The 11,348-nt window shown below is 48.5% G+C and overlaps 1 long non-coding RNA gene across 3 annotated transcripts in view; it reads left to right on the top strand.

Moving 5' to 3' along the window:
• Positions 1-296: 296 nt before the first annotated feature.
• LOC309514616 overlaps positions 297-11,348 on the top strand; it is a 101,018-nt gene continuing 89,966 nt past the window's right edge. For all 3 annotated transcript variants that reach the window (XR_014212087.1, XR_014212088.1, XR_014212089.1), the window contains exon 1: positions 297-536. This is a non-coding gene — a long non-coding RNA (uncharacterized lncRNA). The remainder of the gene's footprint in view (positions 537-11,348) is intronic.

The following is an 11,348-nucleotide window of genomic DNA, read 5'->3' as shown; positions in this document are numbered from 1 at the left end:
AGTAAGTCCCGTTATTTCAGTGGGACTTCAGTGCTCGACTTCCACGAAGGACATGTGTCGCAGCCCCTTCTGGCACTTGGCGGGGGTGCTTTGAGGTTTCGTCAAACAGGACCGGATGCTTCCCGTGGCTTCCCGAATCCTCGCGCCTGCGTTAAAATTGGCCGGCTGAGGCGCCTCGCCCGGTTTCCCTTCTCTCCCCCACCCCGCCCCGCCCTTCCGCGAGCGCTATTTGGTCCTGGAGGGGAGGGGGCGTCGCGTCCCAGCAGCCCAGTTAAGGGGCAGCCCCAAAGCCACCTCCCCTAGCCGCTCCACCTCGCTCTCTTTCAGGCGCGCGCGCACACACACACACACACACGCACAGGGGCTCTTGGCTCGCGCTGAATGAACAGCGCTCGGTTCGCAAAAGTCAGTCACAAGTATAAGCGCAGGGGGGCGGGGTGTCGTCGAGAGAGGCGCTGAGGAGACGCCTGCGAAGGCCGCCAGCTCGGGAGAGCGCCTTGGCCGACGCCTGCGCTGCTCATAGGGCCGCTGCTGAGGTGAGTTACGGGCAGCTGGAGGGAGAGCGAGCGGCAGCGGGAAGCGAACCCTCTCGCCTGCTGTGGCGCCAGCCCGCCCGAGCAAGACTCGGCGTCCTTCTCCAGGCTCCTGAGACTCGTGAGGGTGAGACAGAAGGGAGAGAGAGGGAGCGGCGGGCGACGGGACGCCGACCATTTCAGCCGCGCGGGAGAAGAGGGGCTAAGCGGAGGAGCGGCGGGTCGCCATCTCCCGCTCCTTTCCTTCCCGCGCTTTGCGCCCTTGAGGCAAGAGCTCGGCTCAGCCGCTCTAGAATCCCCGAGGGGGCGGGGACTTTAGAACGCTGGGGACTAGCTGCCTGACAGGGCATTATTTTACCATCACTGTACTATTATTATTCGATTCTTCCCGAGCGAATGTGAGCTCCTTTCCATTTCTTTGCTGTTAACGAAGCTATTTCTGCAGAAGAGGGAGGGGATAAATACTCATGATAACGCGAATACGAATAGATCCCGAAGTTCGATCATCAGGTGGCAACCTACCTATAGGGTTAAAACAAAAAACTCGACCAAACTGAACTCCTGAGGCCTTTTGGGGATTTCTGTGGGCATTTATTGCCATTTCTGGGGTCAGGGATGGAAGTGACGCACTTACTCCCGAGGCAGGGGGATCTGAGGTGGCATGACAGCCCTTCGAAAAGGCCAGGCGGTGTTCGAGACCAATTCATTTCTTTATTTTAAAAAGAAAGAAACAGGAGGAGGCTATTTCTCTGGGCGTGTTTGCGGGGGGAATGTCGTTTGCTGTGATGCTGGAAAGGTTGGCACTTGTTGGCTCACAGGTGTGAAGGCAATTGGCTCCGTGGAAAAGGAGACCAGTTCTCTCCTGGTTTGGGTCCTGGCTTCCCCACCAGCGGGGCCTGGCACTGGGATCAAGCAGACAAACCATTACCAAAGGCCTCCAGCTTCATCCAGCTCTTGGAAACTTGAGCAAAGAGAGCTGGCCGCCAAGCGGGTTCCATTGAATCACCCCGCATTAGCTCTTGCATAAAATATATTATTATAAATCTATCCTCAGTTCAGATATTAGCTTTAAGCCGGACTGATCCCTCTGCTCCATATTAATTCTAAATATTAATTCTTTTCTGTTTTCTGCTTTGTTGATAGACCTGTGGATCTCCTAAGGGATGATGATTGGGGGAGAAATCAAATTGTTTTGTCTTAACTGGGCTGAGGGAGACTGCGATCCACAGGCCCGTTAACCAAAGGCCTCAGTTTAGGAGTTCTGTCTTTACTTTCGTTTAAGTGCAGCTCCGAACACATTCGGCAGTTGCTGATACACTTCCAGCTGAATTTGTCAGAAAATGTGCTCCCAGATGCCAGGCCAAACAAATTTAATATTTACTATAATGCTGTAATACCAATCAGAGGCCCGGCTGACCTTTAAGGGAATTTACTTCCAAATGGGCGTGCTTGCGATCGGGATGCGCAGCCTCAAGTATTCTGGATTAGCTGATAAGTAGATTGGTGTGCCAAATTTTGTTGGCAGAATTTAGCCTGGGAATTGACTTTTTTTTCTGGGGCGGACTGTGCAAAGATGTTTTAATGAGGCTGGGGAGGGGAGGGGGAACCTTTTGAAAATGGCTGCAGAGCCGGCCACTCCCAGGGAGTTATGCAATAGGCCCACCGCATCTCCAGAACTAGCGCCAGCAGAGAGAGCTCTGCACACTGTCAGCTCTGGACTAATCGGCTTGTTTCCTTTCATTGATTAGCACTCAAAAAGCGTGGACAGAAGACGACCAGATTGGGGTCGGGGCGGGGGGAGTGGATTTTGAAGATGACATTTTAGGACAAAAGGTCAGGCCGATTCGTAGCGCCACTGACTAACCTTGTTCAATCTGTATCTTAAAAACAAGAGAAGAAATGTATAAATTGTCTGGAAACCGTTCTCTCCGTTTAAGGATTCGTGCAAGCAATGAAGAAAAGAGTTGCAATCTGGTAGTGCTAAAATACCTAAAATGTGAGGGAAAGACCAGTATTTTATTTAAAACATTCGCAAGTGGGTTTTAAATATAATGTGTGTATAGCATATTACAATAACTGCATTCGCTAATTCCCGAATGATATTGCCATTGCCATTGTTATTTTGTTTTAAAAGCAAGCATAGCAACAGCAGTTTTCTACACTTACTAGAAAGGAGAGGAAGGAAAGGACTGAGTCAGTCCAAACACAACCAAGCTAAGCCGAAATTGTTGGATTTAAATCAGTTTGCGCTCTATGGCAGACACCAGACTTGATCAGCTCCAGTGCATAGAATTGCTTGGGACTGTGTTGTGGACCAGGCCGAGAACAACTGCAACCGTTTCCATTTCTTTTCCCCGCGCGGGCCAAGTCAGTGTGTTTAGGTATGTCCAGAAGGGAGTAAAAGCACGTATTGGCACTACATCTGCCTTGGAGAATTGCGGTTAAATGACGCCCTAGCCTTATTCTAGGAAATTCAGTGTCGTATAACGGGTGGAGAAATCCACGTTTAAATACATGCGCCGCAACGCTGCGCGTGTTTCCTCGGAAGTACATTGGACCGCTTTCAGTGGTACTTACTTCCTAGTAAGACTTCCGAGGACTCCAGCCTTTGACATGCAAGAACAAACAACAAGAAACACCGCAAACAATTTTTTACCCACCCAGCTCGGTGCGGCTGCAAGAAAACTTAATTTTCTCCTATCCCTGTTTCTTTATTTCTTTTAATGGCCCTAGGTGTAAAAAAGGAAAGAATAAATGAAAAAGATTTATTTATGAATAGGTGTCCAAGACATAAGATATACTTAATTAACTGCTGAAATAAAGATATGAGCGAAATGGCTTCTTGTTCCAAGCATAGGTACTCAGCTACCTGCTGCAAGTCCTGCGTATTATTATAGGCCTCCTTTTGTCTACCCAATTACTTCGCTGCTCTTTCTGTCCCTAAAATTAAGGATTCCCCTTTCAAAGACGAGCTCGACCCTATTTTTCGGGGTGGCGGTGGGGCGCTCAAAAAGGTCCAATGAGGGAGCCTCGAAGTTGCCTCCTAGCAGAGAACGGGAAGATACTGTCCCTTAATGTTACCTTCCTCGGGCTAGTGAAACAGTGCCGCCTCTGTCAGCGAGCTAAGAAGTCTTCATACATTCAAAAAGCCCTCAGGGGAAATATATTTTTAAAGGGGAAAGTCGCTCCTCCCTCCCCCCCCCCTTCCCCAGCCATCTATAGCAGCGGCATAGGGTCTACCTGGCCAGATCGTGGGCCTGGCGACGAGGAAGGAGCGAGGCAGGCGAGCTCTGTGGGCAGTCAGTGCTCCCGGCTCTGCGCATCCACGGCGTCCTTTTCTGCCTTCGTAAGAGAGCCCAGTTAAGGATTTCTAATTGCTTTCTAATTTCGGATTAACCTAATCCTTTATGATTATCGTTTAAAGAAGAGGATTGTCAGCGTTCAGTGGTCTAGCTTGGAGTTTTGATTCGTTTACTTGCTTCCCCAGAGAAGACTAGTTCTGGAAGACCCAGTATTGCACGATTACAGTCCATTGAGTCTCCCTGAGCGTTGGTGGTTATTTGTGGTTATATCGCTCTATCTAAGCTATCTATTTGGATGATTGTGCTAGGGCTGTGTTTCCTGGAATTTTAAGAGTGGCTGAAATCTAGTTGCGAAGGTGTTAAATACAAGTGCTGGGTTCCCCACCCCCACTTCCCCCCCTCTTTGTTGAAGATGTTATATCAGGGAGACTAGCACGATCTTAGCTGTTTAAACGCTTCTTTTATTCAAATACACTCGCCCCCTCCATCCTTCCCACCACCCTTTGGATTTGTGTGGGCAGCCAGTAGGTGTCGCTGTCCCCCCGCTGGCCAGAATAGGGTAGCCAAGAGCCATTCAGGGGCAAGGAATGCTCTGCCTGGTCCTTTCCCTCCAGGGATCCATTAAGGCTGCAAATAGCCTCAAAGTGACAGACAGCACTGGCTCACCTCTCGCACTTGACCATCCTACCAGGACGGGGCGCGCGAAAGTTGTGTCCGTTTAGCTGAGGCATTTTCTGGAAGGCCTCTTCCTCTACTTAAATGGGCACAAGCAGTGGATGGGCCGAGCGAGAGAAATCCAGTGTCGGGGATCACCGTCCGCCCCCCACCCCGTGCGCCATCTACATCCAGATTTTAACTTGGTCTCTGCACAATATAATCGCTGCCTTCTTCCAGCCAACCATCCAATTGGTAAGACAGAGAAAGGGGCCTAATGAGAAACCAAGGAAATAACAGATCACATCGGATTTTAGAAATTTTTAAATTAAAAAACCCCGTGCTGAATTAGGGAGAAGTAACCATAATATTAAAAACCCCTACACAGATTCAGAAAATAAAACTACTCTGCTACTGGGGGAATATGTGGGCTGACGCTTCTTCTGGAAATGTTGGGCTGCAATCAAATCCGCATTGGCTACTTTACGCATGTGAGCCTGACCTTAACCGTGTTGAATACTCTCAGTGTTATTGACTCACCTAAATGCTTTTATAACAAAGAGCTTTGCCCACGTCTACACCCACACACCCACACACACCTTTCCCCAGTCCTCATCCTCTACGGAAAACTAGTTCTCAATTATCTGAAATCCATATTCATTTCCAGACTATTAAAAGCTCTACCCCCATCTCCTCTTGCTTTCTGCCTTGAGATGTCATGCAAGAGATTATTAATAAACAGGAGGCTGGGCTGGGGTTTTATTTATTTTGTAATCTTTCAGGAAGAATCCTTATCCCCCCCCCCACGAGGTGTTTTAACCGTGCCTTTTACACAAGACTCGATCTCAATTTATGAATTGAAAAGGGGGGAGGGGAGGATTCGTGAGAGAAATGTTAAGCTAAATTGGAGATGATTGGCATAGTGCATTTGCATTCGGAATGTATCTCATTTCAGTGGAAATTGTTCTTAAAAGCATGCAAACAACGCTGTGGGCTACGAATGTGTTGTGGTTGTTGTTGTTATTGTTGTTGCTGTTTTTAAAGTTCTGCTTCCAGATCTATATACCACACCTTCCCACTTTGCAAAATCTAAAGAATCCTAAAATTTGCACGTTTTCATACGTGAAGTGTTTCTATACGTGTCTCATCATACCGAACGTGTCTTGCGAATACGTATTGCAGGTTTAAAGGGCGGAGGACCTCGAGAAAGATAAAAGCAATGAATTTGCTTTTTGGTTTTAGAGATCCCCCCTAAATTGAAACGAAGAAAATATTATTTGGAGCATTTTCTGTTTTCCTGACCCAGTGCTTAAATTATGAAAAAAGTGGTCCCTGGCTATATAAGACTTGGCACGAGGGGTTATTATGACGTTATCTAACGTTTACACATGGGCATCGCATCGCTGTGTATTTGGGGTGCAATCATATACGAGAGCAATGTGCGATACGATATAATGGTGGTCGTGGACGACTCGCTACTTATTGTTCGCGCCGTCATGTTTCGCGTTTTCGTGGCATGTGGCACAAGACGAGGCAGCTGTCCCTTGATCTCCCTGGGGCCCAGGCACTTGAGGTGCTGAGGGTGGGGTGGGGTGGGGTGGGTGGGGGCGAAGAGGGAGACGAGGAGAAGAGGGGAGGGGCTGCGAGATGCAGGAGGGCCGTGGAAGTGGCCTTCACAGCGAGAGCAGCGTGCGAAGGAGTTGGGATTTGTGCAGATTGCGAGGCTCATTCAAACGCCGCCCGCTGGTGCTGCGATTCGCAGGGACTCGGCCTCCATATGGTAATTTTAGCAGGGCAGGGGGCGGAGGTGTGTGGGGCGCGCGCGTTTGTGCCTGTGTGTGTGTGTGCTTGTGTGTTGGAGTGGGTTCCCGACTAGCAGCTAGTAGCTAAGCTCGGACAGAGCACGGGCACCGAAGGCAGCGGACGCCACTCTGCACCTTTCTTGCAGCGACAGCATCCACGGAGCCGTTGACCCCAGGGTAGCAGGAGCCAGCGGGAACGGGAGAGAGCTGGGGTTAGCAGGAAGCAAGACATCGCATGGACCTCGGTAGGGACTTAAGCATGATAACGACACCTAGATCGAGGTGTGTGTGTGTGCGAGTGAGAGAGAGAGAGTGTGTGTGCACTTGTAGGCATGGGGTAGACGCCCAAGCAGATGCCTGCGATAACAGATCTGCTCCTTGAATGGACACATATTTTACTCGCACGTATGTATCCTTCGTGTGCGGCGACCCTCTTTAGATCTCTGCAGGACTAGAGCTATAGCCAGCTCAGATGGTTCACGTGGTTTAATTAGTCACTCGAGGAGGTTGGGATTGTCTCAATCAGCGAGGTGTCCCCAATGTTCTATGTAAATGGCCAAGTCGACTGGCAGTCGGTGCTGTTGCTGGAGCCATATATATATAGACTCTCTCTATATATAGCTGAATATATATATATATATATATATATATATATATATATATATATGGCATATATATATGGCATGTGGCGAGCATACTCACCTAAATGTATTGTTGCGCGCGCTCTCTCTCTATGTGTATATATAGGTAAGAACTAACCTAATGGAGGGAGAGTGTCTGGTGCCCCCCTTTAATGTTTTACGTGTCGCCATCTGACCACTTTTTATTGGGTGACATATCATATGAGCACTTTAGTGTAGGGCACGTAAAACTGGAGATGGAGGTAGGGCTGAACATGCCATAAGACTGCTCAAAGAACTAAAGTGAGCAGCTCGGGGAAAATAGATGCTGCATACCACAAAAACGAAAAATTGCTCTCCTGAGCCCTTCTCAAAACATATGCATGGCTGGCTTTGAGGAGAGTTAACTTTCACCCTATGCCTGTGTGCAGGTAAGTCATTCATGCTGTGCCTAATTACCTATGCATGTGCTTTGGCTTACTTGGCTTTAAATAGGTATGTGATGTAAGTGTGCGTTCATTGTTCTTTTGGGTGTGAACCCTGCGTTATTTTAAAGACGTATATAGATTACAGGGAGAGGGTGAAGGAAATGTTTTATTTGTAAACAGGATCGAACTATTTAAAAACAAAAAACACCGAACTCCAAATAAAATGTCTCTCAAATAACCTAATATTTTAAGGTAGATCTAGGCCCCTCGGCTTCCGAGCAAACAGAAGAGCATTCGCATAATAGACACTGATTTGAAACAGCATATCAAATGCATTGTCGCTCAGTAAAGCGGTGCTTGGCTTTAAGCCAAGCAAGTTTTAAACGAAATGCAATACATTACTAATGTACCGCAGCTAAGATAGAACATACAACATGGTTGAAAATGTCTTCCTTAGATAAAGCTCTCCCTCACCTGGGTCTGGGCACATTTTTAAAGAGCGTATTTGAAAATTAAAGGTTCCGGAGCCAAAACAGAAATAAATGTTCATGCAAGGCAGCCTACAGCACTTTAAACTGTCCCTATTATGCAAGCTTCGGTTTTGCTCCGCCCTCTATTTTATTATATTGCTCATGATGAGGTTACTAATCAAACTTTTGAATCTCCGGTTGCTGCCATTATCGTCGATCAACATAACATGCAAGTATATATTATGTTTTTTAATATAGAAATCCAACCAACCGAACTCTCCTCTTTTTTATTTTTTAAAGAGGCTACTGACGCTTGAAAAAAATTGCGTTAAGAACAATGTCGGTACATATTTTGTAAGCCCTACGGAAAAGGAAGAAGCAGGGAGCAAAATTGCATCTATAGAGCAGCGACACGGCAGAACAGAGGTATTGCCAAATCATAAACAAACAAAAAAAATTATTTTTAAAAAATGTTTTGTTTATATAAAGAAAAGAAAAGAGAGAGAAAGGCAATCCAAAGACCGTAACTTCCAGTAAATGTTTTAAAAATGCAAATCTACCTTTACATATGCATCAGTATGAAAAATAATACCCGCTGGAGCCAACCGGAGCAGCAGCAGGAGGAGGAGGAGGAGAGCAGAATGGCGCAGCGTTGATTATGCAGAGAGAGAGACGTCTGGGCTGTGCCGGAGCCTCCGGGTAACCTGCTCGGCTTCTGCGGCTTCTTCTCCCAGCAGCGCTGCGCGCAGGCCGGCTCCCTCGGTTGGCGCCAGGAGCCGATCGGCAGGAATCTCATCCCCCCATGTTTTAGCAGATCTTGGCCATTTGGGCTTTTGCTTGTTTGGTTTGGTGTGTTTTTTTTTGGAGAGGGGGGCAGTTGTTGCTGCTGCTGCTGTTGTTGTTTTAGGACGAAAGGCTTGCTTTGGTGAGCTCAGCTTTTTCTCTCTCCCACCACCGCCCTTCTTCATCATCTTCTTCTTTTTTTGCGTTCCTTTAATTAAAATCTTCAATGAAAGGAGGCGATCGCTCCGGGAATCTACAGTCTCTTCTTCAAGCGGCAGGATTTGCATATTTTTTTAATGCCCTAATTTCCTTGATGTATGTAAATGTAGCCGGACGTACAGTAAGACTCGAGCTGACGTCAATGGACGTGACCTCGCTGCTAAACCTTGAACGTGAAGCTGGGATGAGGGAAAGCGGAGAAGGAGGGAGGAGAGCGAGAGAAACGGAGGAGAGAGGAGGAGGAGGAGGAGGAGGGAGAGAGAGAGAGAGAGAGGGAGAGGGAGATGCGAGAGAGCAGTAGCTGCTGCTGCTGTGTAAACAGAAACGGTGGAGACGACCGGAAGATGCAAAGAGACAGCCAAAGACCAGGCGAAGACTCCTAGTCAGATATCGCCAGCTCTCTCTGCCTCCTTGTACAGCACTGTGCGAGCCTGGCAGCATCTCCCTCTAACAAAATAAACATTTTCATAACCCCTCCGCCTCCCAATATATTCCCTCTCTTGATAACAAGAAAGCAAATGCAACGTGTGTGTGTGTGTGTGTGTGTGTGTGCATACATGCATGCATGTAGGGGAGATGTCCCCAGTAGACCTATTTTTCTCTCCTCATCCTCCCAATGCACAGCTCTCTGAAGTGGTGATACACTGCTTCTCCTCTCCAGAAGATCAGGGGCTTCAGAGAAGGACCATAGCCAGCCATGTATATGCCACTCACCACGCCAGCTTACGTGTGTTGCGTAGTACAGTGGTGTTGTTTTGCAGTGTGAAGGGAATGCCGATGGCACGTATGTACATAAAGAGGAGGAGGAAGAAGAAAGAGTGTGAAAGAGAAGAGGGAGAGAGGAGGCATTCATGGCCCCTATATGTATGAAGGAAGGAAAAGAGAAAGGCGAGGACGACTAGGAAAAGCACAGGGGTGTAGCTAGATCACCTGTGAACTTGTAACCTTTGGCAATTCAACGTGATCATCATACAGTTTTTCTGCGGGCTCAGATGCCGAAGTCAACCTTGAACATGGTCTTCTTTTGGCTTTACTGTATTCTGGTTTGCAGCCAGAGACTGAATGTAAGGATAACCCGGATTCATGCAGTCAATTCTGCACTGGACTTTTTATTTTTTATTTTTGGAAGAAAAAGGAGCTAAAGGAGTGGTGTGCGGCGTGGTGGAGGTGAGAAGGATGTCTGGAAATCTTGCTTTCCCCGTCCCCTCGCCTGTCATCTCTTCTCGTTCTTGTTAAACACAACAATAATATTATTTGATTCGCAAGCGCTAGGTCGAGTTTTCTCGATGATGGCCCTATACTTGGAGCCTATCCAGCTTTGGGTTTTTTTGAGAGAGGGGATGAAGACCCTCTTCAGTCAGCGTCACCTGGCTCCCTTTCCACCATCCAACCCGCAAACCATCCTTTCGACGTGGTCCACCATGGCATTCGCTTCCGATTCTGCCAGGGCCTTTTGGAAACTAGTCCAGGTATAAGACAGCCGAAGAGGCAAACGAGCGCCTTCCCCTTAATCCTCCATCCAGTGATTCACCTGTATTAAAATATCGAGGCACCCTTGACAGTTAGAAGCTATTTGGGCTCCGTATTGTGCAGGAGAGCAATACGTAGCCCATGGAACATTCTGTCCCTGCTTGCTACAGAGAGAGGTGCCCCTGTGCAAGATACAGATATATCTATATCTATCCCCCGAATAATGTGTTCTTTCTCCGCTCTTTATTAGGCTGGGGCAGGCAGCTAAGCAACAGCCAGAATACTCCTGCCGTGGTGGGTGTGTAAAGAGGAGGCAATGGCAGCCATTGACGAGAACACGAGTGACAGCCTCTCCTTAGGCTACATTTGGCGGGAAAGTTGCTGCCAGAGCAGAAAGGTCTGTGCTTTCAGACGGCGCCTCTCCCTCCTTGGGTTTCTCATTAACGGCTTCCCCGTCCCCCCCCCACCTCCCGGCAGCCCATATTTCCATACGAGATGCTCATTTGAATCTGTGCCCCCTCCCTTCGCCTGGCTCCACCCCTGCAAGCCTCCCCCCTTTCTATCCCAGACACACGTCTCCAACACGCAGCTGTGGACATCTCGCGACACACCTACAAGCGACACCCAACGGCCTCTCAGACACAGCCCTGCTGCTGGGGAAACGTGTCCACATGCAAACCTCGTCGGGAAGGAGACGCGCCAACCGAAGCGCTTCTCTCCCAAGGCGCGGAATCCTTAGCAACGCCCCAGCACACCCTGGCCATACTCACAAGTCAGTATTCCTGTATGTACTCTGAGCACCCGAAATCACACAAGGGGCTAGCCTTCTCCGTTGCGCAGTCCTACACCCGTGTCCTAGGACACAGACGCACGCGCGCGCTCTCGCATCCTATTGCACTGAAACTTGCGTGTATAGGGCGCAACCTGCACCCGCGTTCTTCCAAATGAACCGTACTGGGGCTCATTCTCTTGCCAGCCTCTGTGAGTAAGGAGGACGGGTGCCCGTTCAAATCCTTCTGCGCCGAAGACATCAACTCGAGCAGCCTGGTGCCGTTGGCTTTTACCTA

This window comes from Podarcis vaucheri, assembly GCF_965113315.1.
Source record: "Podarcis vaucheri genome assembly, chromosome: 11".
In the NCBI taxonomy this organism is placed as follows: domain Eukaryota; kingdom Metazoa; phylum Chordata; class Lepidosauria; order Squamata; family Lacertidae; genus Podarcis; species Podarcis vaucheri.
Note: the sequence above shows the minus strand (reverse complement) of the source record. Positions and strands in the feature narration are given on the sequence as shown.